Below are 22,768 nucleotides of genomic sequence, written 5' to 3' on the forward strand. Positions count from 1 at the left end.
TGTGATCTTTGAAACCATCTTTAAGTGGTGGTTTTTTCTTACTCATCAGTGGCTCTGTTATAGCTCCTCCTACCTGCCTCTTGAGAAATCTGTATGCAGGTCAGGAAGCAACAGTTAGAACTGGACATGGAACAACAGACTGGTTCCAAATAGGAAAAGGAGTACGTCAAGGCTTTATATTGTCACCCTGCTTATTTAACTTATATGCAGAGAACATCGTGAGAAACACTGGACTGGAAGAAACACAGGCTGGAATCAAGATTGCCGGGAGAATATCAATAACCTCAGATATGCAGATGACACCACCCTAATGGCAGAAAGTGAAGAGGAGCTAAAAAGCGTGTTGATGAAAGTGAAAGAGGAGAGTGAAAAAGTTGGCCTAAAGCTCAACATTCAGAAAATGAAGATCATGGCATCCGGTCCCATCACTTCATGGGAAATAGATGGGGAAACAGTGGAAACAGTGTCAGACTTTATTTTTGGGGGCTCCAAAATCACTGCAGATGGTGACTGCAGCCATGAAATTAAAAGACGCTTACTCCTTGGAAGAAAAGTTATGACCAACCTAGATAGCATATTCAAAAGCAGAGACATTACTTTGCCGACTAAGGTCCGTCTAGTCAAGGCTATGGTTTTTCCTGTGGTCATGTATGGATGTGAGAGTTGGACTGTGAAGAAGGCTGAGCGCCGAAGAGTTGATGCTTTCAAACTGTGGTGTTAGAGAAGACTCTTGAGAGTCCCTTGGACTGCAAGGAGATCCAACCACTCCATTCTGAAGATCAACCCTGGGATTTCTTTGGAAGGAATGATGCTAACGCTGAAGCTCCAGTACTTTGGCCACCTCATGAGAAGAGTTGACTCATTGGAAAAGACTTTGATGCTGGGAGGGATTGGGGGCAGAAGGAGAAGGGGACGATCGAGGATGAGATGGCTGGATGGCATCACGGACTCGATGGATGTGAATCTGAGTGAACTCTGGGAGGTGGTGATGAACAGGGAGGACTGGCGTGCTGCGATTCATGGGGTCGCAAAGAGTCGGACACGACTGAGCGACTGAACTGAACTGAGGGGATCCCACATTCTCCTCCACTCTTGGTAATGTGTAAAGTCTCTCTCAACAATCACCCCTAAAATCGTACACTCATCCCCAAAAGGAGAATATGTCTTTAAGGTGGCTGTCAGAACTGGCTAGCCATTTAGTTGACCTCTGTTCTCCCCAGCAGAAGAGCATAAATTAATTACCTTCAAGTCTCACCTTTCCTGCATACTTATTTTTATTTTTAGACTTCTCACCATCATGCTACTGCCCTTTGTCAGTAGCTTAGTTATCTGCTCCTTACTGATTAGTGCTTCTCTGGGGTAGATTAAGCAAACTTTTTATCTGCTGCTGTAAGCTATTGGGTTTTCCAGTGGTACTAGCAGTAAAGAACCTGCCTGCCAATGCAGGAGACTTAAGAGATGTGGGTTCAATCTCTGGGTCAGGAAGATCCCCTGGAGAAGGAAATGGAAACCCACTCCAGTATTCTTGCTGGGTAAATCCCATGGACAGAGGAGCCTGGAGGGCTGCGTTCCATGGGATCACAAAGAGTCGGACATGACTTACTGACTGAGCACACACACACGTGTGTGTGTGTGTGTGTTAGTCACTCAGGCTACATGCACACAGGAGAGCTGTTAAATACATAGCCTGCCAGGCTACATGCACACAGGAGAGCTGTTAAATCCACAAATCAAGCACAGGCATGACTACTGATCAAGCTGTGTTGGATGGGTCATGAGTCCCACTGCAGGGGGCTAGGCTGCAGAGAACCTTCAGCAAGTTCTTATCTTACAGTCACTGTAATGTTGTGGTTAGAGTTCAGTTCTTATAGCCCAAGGGCCTGCATGAGAGTTCTGGCTCTGCCACTGCCAGATGTGGACTGGGGTATGTTACTTAGTTTCTTTGCTTCAGTATCTTCATCTGTGAAGTAGAAATATTTATAGAACCTCCACATCTGCTGAGAAGCAACATATGAAAGAAAACATTTAACCTAGTATCTGGAATGTACTAAGCAGTCAACATATGATTTAGGAAGCAGTTAACACTGACTTTCTTTGGACCCTGTGTGTTTTTTCTTCCTTATCACAGTAGCTATCTAGTTCCCAACCTCCAAGAAACTAAGATCCAAGAGCAAATAGTCAAGATAACAAAAGTTTATTGAGGGGATCAGACACCATGCCAACAAGCAGGAATCAAGGACAGGGAAGACACAGTCCCTGCCCTTAAAGATCTTAGAAACTAGATGATGGAAGATGATTTTCACATGGTAAATGACAGTTCTAAGTAAAAATACAATTGACTGGACAGAGAATTAGGTACAGAAGGAATGGAGACTTTTCTGAGGTTGTAGTGGTTGGACTGGCCTCTTGTAGTGTGTCAGATTCAGGCTTGACCTCAGGACAGAGGTGAAAATTAGTTGAAATGGCCAATTCATGATGATAACTAGCAAGGAACTCTATGATTGGTTAATCGATAGACAGACATTAAGGGAGCTAAAATGGAATTGACTTTTGATTGATTCATGTAATCAAGACCACCAATATTTACTGGTTGAAAACATCTCATGTAGCAGATACAATGTCAAGCAAGTTCATCTCTGACCTCTAATCCTCCCATCAACTGCATGAGGTCATATTCTTGGTGTTCCCATCACCACTGAAGAAGCTGGCTTTAGAGAAGGTTCTATAGCTGTAGAGGAAAGCCTTCTAGAATGGCATGTACAGAAGAGAAGGGTGAGAATGCAAACTAGGCACTCAGGTGGACAGGGATTTGGCAATTTCAACAGCAAATAGATCTGCTGTTCTGAAGTGGAATAAGGACTTAGTTCTGTAGAGGAACAAGAGGGGAAATCAGATCAACACTCAAGTGGCATTCAAATTCTTAATAGGATGAGTTTCTGAAAACACCTCTGATGTGTGTACAAAAAGATGCTCCTTTGCCAAGTGTAATCTAAAGATCTGCAGGTCTCCTTTGTGAGCCACTGTCACTTGGAGGGACAAATTTGATTTTGGGTTCCCTGATAGCACAGTTGGTAAAGAATCTGCCTGCAATACGGGAGACCCTGGTTCAATTCCCGGGTTGGGAAGATCCACTGGAGAAGGGATAGGCTACCCACTCCAGTATTCTTGGCTTCCCTTGTGGCTCAGCTGGTAAAGAATCTGTCTGCAATGCAGGAGACCTGGGTTCAATCCCTGGATTGGGAAGATCTCCGGGATAAGGGAAAGGCTACCCACTCCAGTATTCTGGCTTGAAGAATTCCATGGACTATATAGTAACAAAGAGTTAGATGCAACTTTCACTTTCACTTTCTTTTGTTTTCTTCAGGTTGAAGAACAGTTGGTTCTTGCTGTCAGTCAGCATAAGTGGCCTGTTGGCATCTCTCCAGAATAAATTTTTTTTATAGTTCATTGAAACTGGATTTAGCTTTAAAAATGACATTAAAAAAGATGGACCTTCCTTGGTGCCTCTTCTAAGATATCTACTTAGTTTAAGCAAACAAGTAACCGTAGACCTCATGTTGTTTATATGGAAAGTCCAAGTGATGAGGAGGAGATATAAAAGTAGATGTAAGAGCAGAGCCTCCAACCTTAAGGTAATTATCATGGGAAGACAGGGACATAAATCCTGCCTTTTTTCTCTCCTAGCAGGATATATTTTAGTTGGGACTGGTTTTGAGTTTGTATAACAGAAACCCCAAATAATAGTGTCTTAGAATAAGATATAGGTAATTTTCTTTTCTGTAACTTGAAGCCTGTACTTGTCTCCAGGTTTTGTGTGGCCTCTGGCTTCTGAGCTTCCATATAATTATGACTTGTGGCTCACCTTTCAGTCATCATATGGGTGTTCAAGACAGTAAGAACGAGGCAGGAAGTAAAGCTAAAAGGGCGCATGTCAGTCAAATAGAACCCTGTTAAAAACCTTTGCTGAAAAGCTTACCCAAATCTAATTACATTTCACTAAGCACATAGATGGGGAAACAGTGGAAACAGTGTCAGACTTTATTTTTGGGGGCTCCAAAATCACTGCAGATGGTGACTGCAGCTATGAAATTAAAAGACGCTTACTCCTTGGAAGGAAAGTTATGACCAACCTAGATAGCATATTGAAAAGCAGAGACATTACTTTGCCAACTAAGGTCCATCTAGTCAAGGCTATGGTCTTCCAGTGGTCATGTATGGATGTGAGAGTTGGACTGTGAAGAAAGCTGAGTGCCAAAGAATCGATGCTTTCAAACTGTGGTGTTAGAGAAGACTCTTGAGAGTCCCTTGGACTGCAAGGAGATCCAACCAGTCCATCCTAAAGGAGATCAGTCCTGGGTGTTCATTGGAAGGACTGATGCTGAAGCTGAAACTCCAGTACTTTGGCCACCTCATGCAAAGGGTTGACTCATTGGAAAAGACCCTGATGCTGAGAGGGATTGGGGGCAGGAGGAGAAGGGGACGGCAGAGGATGAGATGGCTGGATGGCATCACTGACTCGATGGGCATAAGTTTGGGTAAACTCTGGGAGTTGGTGATGGACAGGGAGGCCTGGTCTGCTGTGATTCATGGGGTCGCAAAGAGTCCGACACGACTAAGTGACTGGACTGAACTGAGGCACATATATTTGTAAGATAACCTGGCAAATACAGTTGTTTATCTGGGTACATTGCCACCTCTTAGTTAAGAGGAGGGTGGATGGATTTCAGTGGTCATCTATCAATATCAACCAAAACATTGGATACCTAGCTCTGGCCAAAAAAAAAAAAAAAAGTATAATTTCTTTTCTGACATTGTTCCAGGATTCAGTGATGGGCCATGTACTTTACATGACTGAGGTCCTGCATTTGAATTTTGGTATTTCCTGATTTCCAGGCAGCATGGAAAAAGAAGCACAAAGACTCTGGAGTATTCAAGACCCTGGTTTAAACCTTCTGTGGCTACGGTATAAAAGAAAGAACCTGGGGAAATTGCTTACCCACTCTAAGTCTCTATTTTCTTATTTTTGATGAGCAAATGCACTTATAAATATATAGTATCTAGCCTTGTTCTTGGAATGTAGTAGATGTTTAAGAAATTTCAGTGGTATCTGTTGAATGCTCAGAGTTGGAAGCTGACTCGTAGGGCTTAAACCATTTGAGCTTGCTGAATAGCAGTTTATTTACATGGTTTGTGTTAAAATACAATCATGCTTTCCTCTTTCCTTTCAATCTATCAGGATTTTTCATTTCATTTTTTATTTAGGCAACTGTAGGCATGACTACAGGTGGATATTTCACACATATTTGGGGGGAGGGTAAGTGTGTATCTCATGTGTGCATAAATATATTTCCTTTCACTAAAACTCAGGCAGTTATGCTGAAATGTAATAAAGGAACTGAAGTTTGCTTACGTATTCTTTAAATAAGTCTCAATCAGCAGAGAGATTGGATCTCAGAAAGATGAGCTTGTATGTATTGCTCCAGTTTTGGCTAATGCCCCCCAAGAGTGAGAGAAAAACTAGTGGTTGCCAGTGGGAGAGGGAAGGGGAGAGAGGTGACACAGGGGCAGGAGGTTACGAAGTATAAATTATTAGGTGTGAAATAAGCTGTAAGGATATATTGTACAACATGGGGAACATAGCAAATATTTGATAATAACTATAAATGGAATATAACTTTAAAAAATTGTGAATCAATGTATTGTATACCTGTAACATATATAATATTGTGTATCAACTCTACTTCAATTTAAAAAATGAGAGAAAGTATAGCTAAGGCAGCACACGATGGATCTATGTTTTCCTCACACTAGAGAAGATCAGCACACAGAGTTCAGCAGTTTATCCCACTGTAAGAAAACCCAATACCTCGAAACCCTACTTAGGAGGGGAAAAATCTTTAAACAAAGGATTGCCATTAGGGTTCTATTAAATATAACACCATGTATATACTTTTGAAATGTGCTTTAATTTAAATCCATGGAGTCAGGACACAGTTCTTCTGTAAAGCGAGGCATACTTACAAAAGGACAGAGCGTATTCTAGATACCCACAGAATCACGTTGTAGTTAAATTAGTGGGGGCAGAACTTACGATCTCTCGGGGGTTGCTGCAGCATTTCCGCTGACAAGTTACATGCCGCTTTTCTGTAGTGTCTATTCTTTACCTGGAACAGCTTCTCCATGGCAACCCCCTTCACAGAGGGCCTTCATTACATCTCTCTTTGTAACTGAACACATTGGAAAGGAAGTAGAATATATATATTTTGTGTGCATAAAGGAGAAAGGGAGGGACTACAGGCTCTGAGGAAAGAAAAGAGGATTTTTTTTTTCTCAATTTGCCTCCTTCCTGGATGGATATGGGTCAAAAAGAAATAAAAATCACCAATACTTTGTGGATTCTTTGATTCATTAGTGAGCATCCCAGTGAGATATGGCCTGGACCAAAATTCATATGTATCTCAGTTGATACTGTTTTGACCCAGTGGTTTGCTGAAATTTTAGTTGCCTTTTCACCTGTTCATTGAGGACTGCCTTTAGCCACCCAGGCCTAGAGCATTTGGTTGAGGGGAAAATCCCAGAATAGCATTTTCAAGAACATAAGTTGTCAGAAGAGAAAAGTGAAAACACTAGAATGAATGATTTTTCCATTATTTCAGGAAAATATTGTTTTCTAGACTTTTTTTTCCAAGGTCTAAATAAGAGTACTGTATAGGAAAATCTCTCTCTTCACATGGTATAATTTAAGAGGCTCCTCTAAACAGAAAAACAACACAAGCAAAAACCGTGAAGAATTCAGTCACTTTAAACTACTCCATACAAATGCCCTGATTATTTTTATCTTTCTAAGTCTTCTATTTTTCATTATTCTTTCAATTTTATGATTAAATGGAGGAGTAAGCACTGACTAGGTATTGACCTTCCTTCAATGTTGTGTCTTTCTTAAATAATTTATTCCATCAGATTATATTCAGCCAAAGAGAGTTGGATTTTAAATCAAGAAAGTATAGTGCACATCACAGAATGCCTGTAAATAACAACAGCAGTAGGGGATACAATATTGCATGAATGAAAGTTCTAGAAAATAGGAAGCCCTGGAGTACACAAAAAGCAAAGAAACCCAGATCAGTAAATTGATGGGTGCAGAGGTTTTCCTGCTCTGAAATTTTGCTGTAGAGTGAAGTCAGTTCAGTTCAGTTCAGTCGCTCAGTCGTGTCTGACTCTTTGCGACCCCATAGACTGCAGCACGCCAGGCCTCCCTGTCCATCACCAACTCCCGGAGTTTACTCAAACTCATGTCCATTGAGTCGGTGATGCCATCCAACCATCTCATCTTCTGTCATCCCCTTCTCCTCCTGCCTTCAATCTTTCCCAGCATCAGGGTCTTTTCAAATGAGTCAGCTCTTCGCATCAGGAGGCCAAAGTACTGGAGTTTCAGCTTCAGCATCAGTCCTTCCAATGAATATTCAGGACTAATTTCCTTTAGGATAGACTGGTTGGATATCCTTGCAGGCCAAGGGACTCTCAAGAGCTTTCTCGAATACCACAGTTCAAAAGCATCAGTTCTTTGGTGCTCTGCTTTCTTTATAGTCCAACTTTCGCAGCCATACATGGACTACTGGAAAAACCATAGCTTTGACTAGACAGACCTAGAGTGAAGTCGAGAACAATAAATGGAAAGGTTGCCTATCACACAAGTCGTCTCCCCTGATACACATTCCCTTTGGACCTGTAGTTATGCTGGTCAGCGTGTTTGGTTAGAAAGTAAGGGTGTGACAATAAATCATGCGAGAGACGTAGAGAAAGGCCCGATTGAGCCATCTTGTCATCTGGCTGACACTGAAGCTTGATACTTTCCCATAAAGACTGTTGAGTGAAAATTGGATCTGTGATATTTGACAAGAAATGGCAATGATGTTGTGTTGGTAACAGGGTAATAAAGATGTCCAAATCCATCTCTTGACAACCCACAGATACATTTATTAAAGGTATTTTCTTGTTGCCAAATATCCTGTTAACACACATGATTAACCTTAGCCACCATTTAGAGTGAAAAAAATGTGGATCCAACGAACAGATGATTACCTCCAAAATATTAGGGCCAAGAACTTGAAAATGCATCATGAAGTATGTTTTTGCAGGTGCCCCATGTATGAGCCTCCTCCTACCTAGGAATCATGAGAAGGGTTACATGGCAGTGATACCTGTTGTTCATTGAATATATATGTGCCCTGCCCCAACATTTTCCAATCCTTTGGCAGCTAGGCAGCACTGTGGACTAAGGCCAATGGACTAAGAGCAGAATTGGTGTGTTCTTTGTGGGCTGAAGCATTTGAGCCAATGCAAGATCCCCCAGGTTTTACATCGCTTGCCATGGGTATCATGCAACATGATGGAGCCACAAGGCAGAAGGATAGGATACATACTGAAAATACAGGCATAAATGTATGGAATTTGGAAATGCAGGAATGGTGCCCATCCTGCATCAGATTCTGTGGCATAAGTCAGAGCTTCTAGCACTTTCTCCACTCTGACTAATAAACCTGAATGTTTGTTACTTAGTCTGAATTTCTGCAGCCACTTGTTTAGTATGAAGGAAGCTTATGGAGCAGGTGTTATGGTTGTAGGCTTTGTGGTTAAACAGAGTGGGATCAGAATCCTAACTCTACCACTTACAAGGTGATAGATGATGGGAAAATGATTTACTATCTCAGGGCCTCAGTTTCTTCATGTGTAACATGCAAACTCCTTACACAGGGCAGTTTCTATGAAATAACTAGTGGCATAAAGCACTTAGCATTTAGTGCTCAGCACAAGATGTGTATTCAGCAGTATTGGCAGTTGTCTTTGTTGTTGTTACCAATAGTTGGTTTCTGTGATAGTGAGGCTGCATTTAGTAGGGAACTGAATCATTGCAAATCTTTTCCAGGTAGAATTAGGGTATGTTTGACATTGCTGGAAGTTGCTAGAACTGGTGGAATTGGGGCTCTCAATGCCATGATCAAAGGGAGAAAATCTGAATGACTCAGGATGTGACAGTTCCTCTGCTCTTTGAATTACTGTTCCTGAGTGTGGCCTTGTAGAATCAGATTGGTTTTGTCTTCTATTTTAAATTTGCATGGATGTACCTTTAGAATTCTGGAAACTATCAACTTATTTCAATTGTTAAGGAGGTCCATTGGGAAATGAATTTCTACTGTGTTGTTACATCCATTATTATATATAATATTTATTTATGTTAACACATGCAAACATTGACATACCAAGTATCAGGTCAATTAACCATAGAAATTAATTGTATATGTAAATAGCAGTAAGTGGAGAAATATGCACCATTGGAAATTAGAGTTGGGAATAGGTTCTATAAAGTGAGCACTGTTTCCATAATATATGTGTATGAATAATTCCCCTTGAAACACCAAAGTAATAATGTACTGTAAGCATTGCTTTCCTCTGCAGAATCTGCCAGGAATTCAGTGGGAGACAAGTAACATTATGGGAAAATATTGATTCACTGCAGGCACAGTGAGTCTAGTTATAGTAAAGAAAGAGTCTGTGGCCATTTCTTTTCTCTGTATTCTTATTTGGAAACTAAATGTGTGGAATTGCTTACTGTAATTGGAATATTTATGTTGCTTCCTTTGATGGGATGAACTAGAGAATTCCTTGGGCCTCAATAATTTTTTCATGCCCTACATACCTTAAAGTCATGAAAAAGTTGAATTCACACAGTTATGTCAGATCTGGCTTTTGCATTTTGATTATGCGTGGAGTCTGGTGTAGGAATAGCTTCCAATCAGTAGCAAAACTTATCTTACTTATTTGCACTCATCTCCTGTTCCAACTCAGTCCGTGTCAACATGGGACACTGAGCATTTAGCGGTTAAGAGATAAGCTCTTCCACATTGGCTGATTCCTCTGCTTTTTAGCTCTCTGTGACTTGTGAGCCTCATTTTTCTTGTCTGCAAAATGGGGATGATAATGGAACTAAACTGATTGTGTGGTTGTCAGGACTAAATGACATAATGCATGTGAAATTCAAATAAGTCCTCCTTAAACATCAGGTATCACCTAACTCTGCTTTCCTGTGTATCCTGGGCTCAGTTTCACAATTGAATCTCCAATTGCAGTGAATAACACATACTATATTAGTGAAATCAGTCTCAAGTTCCAGCCTGTCATACCATCTGTCTCTGCAAAACTTAGTTGGGAGGGTTATTTGGTGACAGTAGCACTTGACGTCAGTCATCAGAATTGACTCAGAAAATGAGGCAGCTTGGGTGCCAGCACCCCTCTTTATTCATTGGACACAAAGGTGATCTGTTTCCAAAACTTTGAAGGACAAGAACCAGGCCTTTTGCAGAGGTAGCTGAGTATGATGCGGTCTGACTAGAATAGCAAAATAAATCTCCTCTTCCACAAAGCCCTTGCAGATTAAGCTACTGCATATCCCAATCAATAATCTCACCTTTTGGTACTGAAATTACAGTCATCTGAAATGATATCTACTACTTTGGAATTACATATTTCTTAATGGAAGTGTGTCTGTCACCTCTTCCCATCTGTGAACTTCTTTTTGATTGGCCACTATATACAAGGTTCTGTGATGAATACTTTCCTGCCATTTATAGAGGTATATCCTTGGTCAAGTTCCTGAACCCACTGTGTCACCATCTGTAAAACAGAAATAATAAGAGAACCTACCTCACAGAATTTGGTATGAGGATTCAATGCATGCAAGCACAGTTTTAGAGTAGGCATGGAGCAAACTGAAAATGTTCAGTGGGCAGTAGTCACTACGACCACTTTACAGAGAAGGAAATGGTCTCAGGAGAGTTAGACAATTTGTTTAGTGATTTAGGGCTCACTCTGTCTACCTTTAAATTCTCAGCATTTAGGTCTTTTGTTGTTGTTCAGTTACTAAGCTGTGTCTGGCTCTTTGCAACCACATGGATGGCAGCACATCAGGCTTCACTGTCCTTCACTATCTTTCAGAGTTTGCCCAAACTCATGTCCATTGAGTTGGTGATGCCATCCAACCATCTCATCCTGTCTTTTACTTCCCTGCTTCATAGCATCCACTGTGAATAACTACAAGTCCAGGGACTGCCATCCTTAAAAGCTCCTTACTGTCAGTTGAAGTGAGCCCAGTGAGCTTAAGAAGAAATGTACCAAATCTTTGTTGGAAATAGACACAGCAGAAGTGTCCTAGATTCAGAGAACATGGAGTTATGGAACCATGTACCTGAGCTAAGTCTCCTCTTCTGTCTGAGATTCAGAGAACATGGAGTTATGGAACCTTGTACCTGAGCTAAGTCTCCTCTTCTTACTTTGACAGTCTGAACTCTTTGGAGCATGAGAATAACCAGAGGGGAGCCACAGGTCAGGTGCTGGCAGGAACTTGTAAGAGTCTACTTTTCTCATGCAGCCAAGCAGCTCCATGAGAGACAGCCGACGCAGCACAAGGCACCTATTTCCAAGAAGGATAATTTAAAACAAGACTAAAATAGCACACAAGAAAAAAAAAAAAAAAACTCCTTTCTGTCCAGCTGTGTATAATCTATTCTCATTTCAACCACTGCTCAACTCAATTCCACAACCACCCACGTAATATAAAAGGAGAAAAGAAAGGAGGTAAGTCCTTTATCAAGAAAGAAAACTTGGGTGGTCAGCAAGTGCAGTGGGTGCTCCTGCTTTTGCCTGACTGGCATCTATTCTGCCATTTCCTGGTTACTTCTCTGCCCCCTCTGTCTAGCTGGTTCAGGTGTGGTGCCAGTTGCAGGAGTAAGGACATGATCCAGGTCTGAGCAAGGCAAACTAAATACTGGGACTTTCACCAGAGTGACTGGGAAACACACGTTAGGTCTGCTGGGCTTGACAGTGGAAGAATGTATGCTTGGACCACCTGGGGGTCACCACTGCAGAGGGCCTTGATGAGAGAGAAGCCAACAGTAAGGAAAGAAAAGTCAAGAGACGGAAAGGCAGATTCCCAATGATCTCTTGAGCAACTGGATTCTGCCTAACCTGAAGCTTTCCACTGGGCTTCTCATCTATGATAAGAGTTGATAGATGTCTTCCTATTTATTCCTTTCAGCAGTTTTATTTGACTTTCAATCACCTGCCACTGAAAGAGACCAGATTAACAAATTTGAGATATCTGCCCTGCCAGGTCACTTTTGATCACACTTCTTGTGATCACTTGGAATTATTTGTGACCATGTAAGCTGTCTTTGAAGAATCTGAGGTCACTGAGCTTCTTGACTCGGATTTCACTTAAAACTTGGAAGACTATGCAAGTTTTATTGGGGAAAAGTGAAGAGTCTATGTCAAGGAGAATAGAGATCATCTACAGGACACTTTTATTTCATACATGAGAAAAGAATAATAATTATTAGAAAAAAATCTTTATGACTCATTCAAGTTCCTCAAAGTCTCAAAAGAGAGGTATTAATATCAATCTCTATTGCATACAGGAAAAAGCAGAACCTGGACAAATTAAATAAGCTGCCCAAGATGATATAGTTAATAGCTGGTGTGCCTGGGATTCAGAAGCATATAATCTTATTTGCACATGGCAGAAAGGCAAGCTGGAGACCTGTAACCTTCTTCATGCCAGGGCATCTTTAAGCCAGATCTGATGCTTTGGTGTGGAGCCCACAGCTCTTCCCTTACTTTCGTTTCCATGGTGCGCCTTGCATCTACATTCCTTGAATATTCTTGCATTTGCTGGGGGTGGGAAGCCTTTCTCCAGACCTCAGCTTCAGATGCTGCCCACCCAACCATCTGTGGCAACAGATTTGTGTGTTATCAATTAAATTCTAAAGGAAGTTGGCAAAACCTCCTACTCTAACAGGATGGGCTAAAGCAGTTCCTGTTAAAACAGAAATGGGTTGTGTCTGTGATATTGGTAATTGGTAGCCTTCCAAGAGCACTTTAAATACACCCTGTGCCATGAATTGCTCAGCTCTGATTCTCTTTAAGACGTTCCCCTCAGACAGAGGTGGCTCATTTCCAAGGAGTGGACCATGCAGAACTACATAGGGTTCCCCTTGTGGAAAGCAAAGCAACATCCACAATTAACAGAATCTGGCTGGCCTGAGGTTTTTCACTTGGGACTCACTTTGGAAACCACAATTTTTTTTTTTTTTAATCTACAACATCTTCATACATATGGTATGTTGTGCCCCATTTATAGTCACCAAGACTCCTTAGTTTCAGCTGCTCTGGAAGAGTATCTATGTTTGTGAGAGGCCTTACTCAGGGACTCCAAAATATCATGTATATGAAATAGCCTGTAATTTTAAGACAGACCATCTCTAGCACATGCCCCTCATTCTGTGAAAATCTGTCTCGCTGTTTTTACATAACTAGATGATTTGAATTTTCACATAGAGATTTGCAAAATAAATCTGAGTGCTAAGTGCTTAGTCACTCAGTCGTGTCTGACTCTTTGCAACCCCATGAATAGTAGCCTGCCAGGCTCCTCTGTCCCTGGCATTATCCAGGCAAGAATACTGGAATGGATTGCCATTTCCTTCTCCAGGGGATCTTTCCAACCCAAGGATTGAACCAGAGTCTCCTGTGTCTCCTGCATTGCAGGTGGATTATTTACCCACTGTACCATTGAGGAAGCCCCCCCAAAAATGTCTACTATATGCAATTCTCTGTGATAGGCCCTGCTGCTGCTGCTGCTAAGTCGCTTCAGTCGTATTCGACTCTGTGCAACCCCATAGACGGCAGCCCACCAGGCTCCACCATCCCTGGGATTCTCCAGGCAAGAACACTGGAGTGGGTTGCCATTTCCTTCTCCAGTGATAGGCCCTAGGGGAATAGAAATTAACCATGTATGGTTCCTGCCTTCATGAAAATATGTACTGTCCAATATATAAGCCTGGCTAGTCAATAGCGAATTAGGTCGTTCTGACTACCAAAAAAAAAAAAAAAAAAAGAGTTCCACATCATCTTATGAAGAAATGTATTTATGAACTTCTGAACCATGGAACTTCAGTCCCACTATAGGTAGGTCCTTGTATTGTATAGCAAAATGCAAAGAAAGATGCTCTTGCCTGCTCATTGCTCTGTTTCTCAATCTCGGTGTGTTTACTTGGGGGCCTGATAATTCTTTCTTGTTGGGCTACCCTGACATTTTATGGTGTTTAGGGGTCCCTCTGGCCTCCACCTACTAAGTACCCTTGTGGCTCAGCTGGTAAAGAATCCACCTGCAATGCAGGAGACCTGGGTTCGATCCTTGGGTTGGGAAGATCCCCTGGAGAAGGGAGAGGCTATCCACTCCAGTATTCTAGCCTGGAGAAGTCCATGGACTGTATAGTCTATGGGGTCACAAAGAGTTGGACAGCACTGAGTGACTTTCACTTTCACTGGCCTCCACCTACTAGATGCTGGTCGCAACCTCCTGTCCAGTTGTGATAATCAAAAGAGTATCCAGACATTGTCAAACGTCCTCTAGGTGGTTGGCTGGCTGCGGAGGAGGAAGGGCAAAGTCACTCCCAGTTGAGAACTAAGACCAAAGATAAATGCGTAAGGGTGGAGAAGTTTTCATGTGTTGATCCACAGAAAAATCTGCTTCCCAGTATTTTCTAAAAGAGAATGAATTTGTCCTATGTGGTCCAATGTAATGGGGAAAGGTGAGTCCTTCCTAGAGACAGAGGAATGGACTAAGTGACCTCCCAAGATCCCTATGGACCCTCGAACTCTTGGACACTGTTTATTCATGACCTGGCCTGATTCCTCTCTCTTTCTGTCCCTGTGGGCCTGTACTGATGATAATGCTCGTCAGCAGCCTTACCATCCAGCACGCCTTTATGTCCGCAGGAAGCCTAGAGGGGTCTTCTTTTGAGAAAACTTAGCAGAAACATTTTTTTTCTTTTGAAAGAGAGAGAAGAAAAATTAAATCTAAGGGTTGTGGAAAAATAACTTTCTGTGCTCTTAGGTACCAAAATCAACATTGGTTAGAACCGAGCTTCTGCTAAAGTGTGAAAAATTCTTGGAAGGTATTTCCTCAATTTTGTCATTGTTTTATCAGTTCATTTCCATGAGCCCTCTAGCTTGCTGTCTGTCAGCTGTCTAGGGTAGGCTAGACAGCTAGAAGCGTAGCTCTCGTCTTTTATTAAGGTCCTAACATTTATCCCACGGTTGGTAAGCAGGTTGTGCTGCTGCGAAGAAGCTCAGGATTTCAAAGTTTTAAGACCTGGTTTTGAACCTTATCACCATTACTTCTGGACTTGGAGATTTTAGGAAATATTTTAAAATTTTCTGCCTTCTTCTCTCCCTAAAATTGGAGATGGTAAAATTTTCCGCTAGACCTCAGTGAGGATAAAACAGACAGTAGCTGTTTGTAGATTTCACAATAACTATGCAAAGTATTTGTCAACATTAGACATTGTAATCATGTAGCAAATGTTTGTTCAATTATTGTCCACTTATGCAGAGTTCTTAATTTCAAATTAGGGCAAACCAAGACCATGTCCCCTAGAAACATATTCTAGCCACAGTTTTTTAAAAATTTTATGTATTTATTTTTGTTTATATTTGGCTGTGCTGCATCTTCGCTGCTGTGCAGGCGTTCCTATAGCTGCAGCGAGTACAGGCTCCTCTCTAATTGTGGTGCCCAGGCTTCTCTCTGTGGTGGCTTCTCTTGTTGTGGTTCCTGGGCTCATGGGCACAGGCTTAACTGTCATGGTGCATGGGCTTTGTTGTTCAGCGGCATATGGGGTCTTCCCAGACCAGGGGTCAAATCCATGTCTCCTGCACTGGCAGGTGGATTCTTTACCACTGAGCCACCAGGGAAGACATACCACACTTTCTATAACTAATCTGTTGTCAAACATAATTCCCAAACTTTCCTGTAATTTCCTACCTCAATATTCTACCCTATTCTATGATTTTAAAAAGTCAGCTTTTCTGTAGTAAAAACATACTCTCTGGAGTTAGATTTACAGTCAAATTCCAACCCTACTATTTGCCGTTGAGTATAGAACATCATTTATAAATCCTTAAAAATCCCCTTGTCCTTATCAGTAATGGGAGATGATACTAGATGTTGATTATAATGACTGTAAAGTGACTTGAAGATTCCTGGACTCTACTAAGTGTTCAAAAGTGTTACTGATAAACTTGACTAATAAAAGCTCTTTGACAAAACTGATAATACAAAGGCTCTGTCTTCCACACAATACAGTGCCAGTTTTGAAAAGACTTCTTGGGTCTGTATAACTCTGGGGACACCGTGCACCCTATGTCCTCTGTGACTGGCGCCCCCTGGAGTTGTAGAGCCACAGCCCAGGGTTTTCCTGCCTTTGGGGGGAATGTTGAAGATACACTGCAGAAGAAACTACTGTTGATGCATAAGGTTTCCTCAAAGCTAGAATGATGAGACCCAGGAAGGGGTTTAAAAAGTCATGGATGAGAGTAGGGCTTCTTAAATTTTAATGCATCTAGTCTTTCTTGAGGATCTTGTCAAAATGCAATCTATGGTTTAGTGGGTCTGGAACAAGACCTGAGATTCTACGTTTGTAACAATTTTCCCGAGCTGCCGCTGAGGCTGTTGCAGGAACCACACAGTGTAGCGAGGTTCTAGACTAGAAAGATTATCTTCATCACATCTTTTTTCTTTAAGTGCTGTCCTTCTTTTTAGGAGGTGCCTTAGGGTGTTACTGAATTCAGACTCCATCAAAACATCCCTTCTCCTGTCCCAGAACTCATTAAGTCACTGTGGAACAAGAGTCCTAGGAGGTGCTCAACCTCAAAGGACTCTGCTGCTGCTGCTGCTGCTGCTAACTCGCTTCAGTTGTGTCCGACTCTGTGCGACCCTATAGATGGCAGCCCACTAGGCTCCTCTGTCCCTGGAATTCTCCAGGCAGGAATACTGAGGTGGGTTGCCATTTCCTTCTCCAATGCATGAAAGTGAAAAGTGAAAGTGAAGTCGTTCAGTCGTGCCCGACTCTTAGAGACCCCATGGACTGGAGCCTACCAGGCTCCTCCAGCCATGGGATTTTCCGGGCCCGAGTACTGAAGTGGAATGCCATTGCTTTCTCCTCAAAGGACTCTAGAGTGAAATAAATATGCTCAGCACTACAAACTTCCCATCTTGGAGACCCACAGGATATAAGACTGTATTAAAAACTCTGAGAAATCCTACTATCAAGAAACTAGTTAAAGAAACATTCAGTTCACTTCAGTTGCTCAGTCGTGTCCGACTCTTTGCGACCCCATGATCACAGCACGCCAGGCCTCCCTGTCCATCACCAACTCCCGGAGTTCACTCAGATTCATGTCCATCGAGTTAGTGATGCCATCCAGCCATCTCATCCTCTGCCGTCCCCTTCTCTTCCTGCCCCCAATCCTTCCCAGTGTCAGTCTTTTCCAATAAGTCAACTCTTTGCATGAGGTGGCCAAAGTACTGGAGTTTCAGCTTTAGCATCATTCCTTCCAAAGAAATCCCAGGGCTGATCTCCTTCAGAATGGACTGGTTGGATCTCCTTGCAGTCCAAGGGACTCTCAAGAGTCTTTTCCAATACCACAGTTCAAAAGCATCAATTCTTCGGCGCTCAGCTTTCTTCACAGTCCAACTCTCACATCCGTTCATGACTACTGGAAAAACCATAGCCTTGACTAGATGGACCTTAGTCGGCAAAGTAATGTCTCTGCTTTTGAATATACTATCTAGGTTGATCATAACTTTTCTTCCAAGGAGTAAGTGTCTTTTAATTACATGGCTGCAGTCACCATCTGCAGTGATTTTGGAGCCCAAAAAAATAAAGTCTGACACTGTTTCCACTGTTTCCCCACCTATTTGCCATGAAGTGATGGGACTGGAGGCCATGATCTTCGTTTTCTGAACATTGAGCTTTAAGCCAACTTTTTCACTCTCCTCTTTCACTTTCGTCAAGAGGCTTTTTAGTTCCTCTTCACTTTCTACCATAAGGGTGGTGTCATCTGCATATCTGAGGTTATTGATATTTCTCCCGGCAATCTTGATTCCAGCTTGTGCTTCTTCCAGTCCAGCATTTCTCATGATGTACTCTGCATATAAGTTAAATAAACAGGGTGACAATACACAGCCTTGACGTACTCCTTTTCCTATTTGGAACCAGTCTGTTGTTCCACGTCCAGTTCTACCTGTTGCTTCCTGACATGCATATAGGTTTGTCAAGAGGCAGGTCAGGTGGTCTGGTATTCCCATCTCTTTCAGAATTCCCCACAGTTTATTGTGATCCACACAATCAAAGGCTTTGACATAGTCAATAAAGCAGAGATAGATGTTTTTCTGGAACTCTCTTGCTTTTTCGATGATCCAGCAGTTGTTGGCAATTTGATCTCTGGTTCCTCTGCCTTTTCTAAAACCAGCTTGAACATCAGGAAGTTCACGGTTCACGTATTGCTGAAGCCTGGCTTGGAGAATTTTGAGCATTACTTTACATGCATGTGAGATGAGTGCAATTGTTTGGTAGTTTGAGCATTCTCTGGCATTGCCTTTCTTTGGGATTGGAATGAAAACTGACCTTTTCCAGTCCTGTGGCCACTGCTGAGTTTTCCAAATTTGCAGGCATATTGAGTGCAGCACTTTCACAGCATCATCTTTCAGGATTTGAAATAGCTCAGCTGGAATTCCATCACCTCCACTAACTTTGTTCATGGTGATGCTTTCATTCTAGGATGTCTGGCTCTAGATGAGTGATCACACCATCATGATTATCTGGTTTGTGAAGATCTTTTTTGTACAGTTCTTCTGTGTATTCTTGCCACCTCTTCTTAATACCTTCTGCTTCTGTTAGGTCCATACCATTTCTGTCCTTTATTGAGCCCATCTTTGCATGAAATGTTCCCTTGGTATCTCTAATTTTCTTGAACAGATCTCTAGTCTTTCCCATTCTGTTCTTTTCCTCTATTTCTTTGCATTGATTGCTGAAGAAGGCTTTCTTATCTCTTCTTGCTATTCTTTGGAACTCTGCATTCAGATGCTTATATCTTTCCTTTTCTCCTTTGCTTTTTGCTTCTCTTCTTTTCACAGCTATTTGTAAGGCCTCCCCAGCCAGCCATTTTGCTTTTTTGCATTTCTTTTCCATGGGGATGGGCTTGATCCCTATCTCCTGTACAATGTCACGAACCTCATTCCATAGTTCACCAGGCACTCTATCTATCATGTCTAGTCCCTTAAATCTATTTCTCACTTCCACTGTACAATCATAAGGGATTTGATTTAGGTCATACCTGAATGGTTTAGTGATTTTCCCTACTTTCTTCAATTTCAGTCTGAATTTAGTAATAAGGAGTTCTTGATCTGAGCCACAGTCAGCTCCTGGTCTTATTATTGTTGACTGTATAGAGCTTCTCCATTTTTGGCTGCAAAGAATATAATCAATCTGATTTCGGTGTTGACCATCTGGTGATGTCCATGTGTAGAGTCTTCTCTTGTGTTGTTGGAAGAGGGTGTTTGCTATGACCAGTGCATTTTCTTGACAAAACTCTATTAGTCTTTGCCCTGCTTCATTCCACATTCCAAGGCCAAATTTGCCTGTTACTCCAGGTGTTTCTTGACTTCCTACTTTTGCATTCCAGTCCCCTATAATGAAAAGGACATCTTTTGGGGGTGTTAGTTCTAAAAGGTCTTGGAGGTCTTCATAGAACCATTCAACTTCAGCTTCTTCAGCATTACTGGTTGGGGCATAGACTTGGATAACTGTGATATTGAATGGTTTGCCTTGGAGACGAACAGAGATCATTCTGTCGTTCTTGAGATTGCATCCAAGTACTGCATTTCAGACTCTTTTGTTGACCATGATGGCTACTCCATTTCTTCTGAGGGATTCCTGCCCGCAGTGGTAGATATAATGTTCATCTGAGTGAAATTCACCCATTCCAGTCCATTTTAGTTTGCTAATTCCTAGAATGTCGACGTTCACTCTTGCCATCTCTTGTTGACCACTTCCAATTTGCCTTGATTCACGGACCTGACATTCCAGGTTCTTATGCAATACTGCTCTTTACAGCATTGGACCTTGCTTCTATTACCAGTCACATCCACAGCTGGGTATTGTTTTTGCTTTGGCTCCATCCCTTCATTCTTGCTGGAGTTATTTCTCCTCTGATCTCCAGTAGCATATTGGGCACCTACTGACCTGGGGAGTTCCTCTTTCAGTATCCTATCATTTTGCCTTTTCATACTGTTCATGGGATTCTCAAGGCAAGAATACTGAAGTGGTTTGCCATTCCCTTCTCCAGTGGACCACATTCTGTCAGACCTCTCCACCATGACCCGCCTGTCTTGGGTTGCCCTGCGGGCATGGCTTAGTTTCATTGAGTTAGACAAGGCTGTGGTCCTAGTGTGATTAGATTGACTAGTTTTCTGTGAGTATGGTTTCAGTGTGTCTGCCCTCTGATGACCTCTTGCAACACCTACTGTCTTACTTGGGTTTCTCTTACCTTGTTTTTGGGGTATCTCTTCACGGCTGCTCCAGCAAAGCGTAGCTGCTGCTCCTTACCTTGGATGAGGGGTATCTCCTCCCCACCGCCCTACATGGTTAAATATAGAATGGTGGTGTTGGTTTAGTCTCTAATTTGTGTCCATCTCTTATGACCCCATGGATTGTAGCCCACCAGCTTTCTCTGCCCATGGGGTTTCCCCAGCAAGAATACTGGAATGGTTGTCGTTTACCTCTCTAAAATATAGAATATCTCTTACATATTCTGCAAGTGTCTTCAAACTAGATTGGTTACAACTTTTCAACCTCATGAGGTAGGCACTATTATTATCCTGTTTAACGGATGAAGACATTGAGATGTAGATATAGAAACCTTACCTCAGTTTTCTAGCTAGCAATGTCAAAAGTGGGCCCAGTGTGTACATTTCTAAAGCTTACGTGTAAGCTCACTTCTCTTTTAATGGGAAACTAGAAGTTGGCAACATGGGAGACAGAACTGGGTTCTGGGTTGTCTGCCATATTTGGTCCTTTACCTTGACATATAACTCCACTCATAAAACTGCCATTTATTTCAGTGGAGATGCTGCAAAGGAAATGAAGCAAAATCTCTAGTGCTGAGAGGCAAATGCTGTAATCATCTGCATGACTTGATTCTTTATTCCAGTAATATGAAAATTGTCAATTATGGATGAATTATGGATGCTACAGATACCTGTAATTTGTGGCTGCAGTTTTGTAAACACATGCAGCTGCCTTTAATTTTATTTTACCAGTCATGTAATTCATTAGCACACACCTGCAGTTACCAAAGATAAGAAGGCTAATGAAGCTAGTTTTCAGTTTCCACTATTTATGTTTTGTGCACCTCTCTGTTTAATTACCCCTCTCAGACGTTGAGAAATTGGTTAAAAACAGATGCGTTTCAAGAAGGAGCCTGGTGATTATCCTTTAAGAACATACTCAAATTTCCACCTCAGCCATTGACTTAAATCATCGCTTTATCAGCCAAAGCCCAGGCATTTTGGAAAAGGAGAGGACTGTGAAATTGATTTTTTTTTTTCTTCTTGCAACTGTTATGGCAGCAAAGGCTAAAAATGGATTTGGGAGATAGCCCTTGAAGGTCCATTAACATCAGAGCCATTGTTAGTGCCCACGGGTTCCGGCTGCTACACCATGCATATGGGCAAAGCCAGTGAAGGAAATGAGGGCATGCAACCCTGGACCAGCAGGAAGTACTTTCTTAAGCCTGCCTCTTCTTTATTTCTTTTGCCACTTGTTGCAATTAATTGAAATTAATTCCTTTCTGATTGCTCTTCTTTCTGATTGTTTCTTCTCCCCACTCTCACATCTATAGAAATATGAAATATTTTGTATGTTTTTTCCTATCCTCATCTTGCTAATTACTTTTAAAAGTAGTATCTCTGAGGTAAAACCACAGTAATAACAAAAATAGTGCACTCATCCTATGTTAAGCATTCTATTAAATATTTTACATCAGATATTTCATTGAGTCCTGAACACAACCAAATGAGACTAGCTTCATTTTCCTCTGGAAACCAGAAGCGAAGTGACTCATCAATGTCGTGGCTCTTCTAGTAAATGGGACCTTGGTAATTTAAACTCGGAACAACCAGTCCTCCTTCAAAGCCTGTCCTCCATGTCAGGATGACTTATAGACCTGTACCTTGTACTGGTATGCCTATTTCCTCCACAACTTTCACCATGAACATCCTCCCTTGTGTAGCTATACCTATTATACAAGCTGCTAAACCAGCTCCATTGCCTACTCACTTCCGTGTTTAGGGCATTGTTATTCTTTTTTTAAACAGGGAAAGTTTAGGGCATTGCTATTTAATGTACAAGACTTTTCAGTGTGAGACCTAAAACTGTACTGGTAAGCCATTAAACTTAAGGTCATTAGTCCTAAGTGGCTTTAGGCCAGATAATAGGTGAGGTAGGATTTTTTTTTTTTTTTTTTTTTTTCCCCCTTTTTTGTTCAACAATATTTTTTTTAAGCAGGCCCACCCTACGTCCTCTTTTCTACAGCAAAATTTATATATTCTATGTTTCATTGCTTCAAGGTCTTGTATATTTCTAATTAGTAATAATTGGTTTATCTGAGAAGCTAATCCATGTAAATGAATTACCAATAGATAACCACTGTTGGAGTCTTACGGTATGAGAGGCTTTGTGCTAAATACTTTATAAGCTTTATCTTGCAAAGCCCTCTATGATGGCTTTATTATCTTCATTTGTAAATTAGGAAGCTGAAGCATAAAAAGATTAAAAGATTACCCTTTGTCCCAGGTATCCTGTAGGCAGTAGAAACA

This window comes from Oryx dammah, unplaced genomic scaffold (genome assembly GCF_014754425.2).
Source record: "Oryx dammah isolate SB20612 unplaced genomic scaffold, SCBI_Odam_1.1 HiC_scaffold_9, whole genome shotgun sequence".
In the NCBI taxonomy this organism is placed as follows: Eukaryota; Metazoa; Chordata; class Mammalia; order Artiodactyla; family Bovidae; genus Oryx; species Oryx dammah.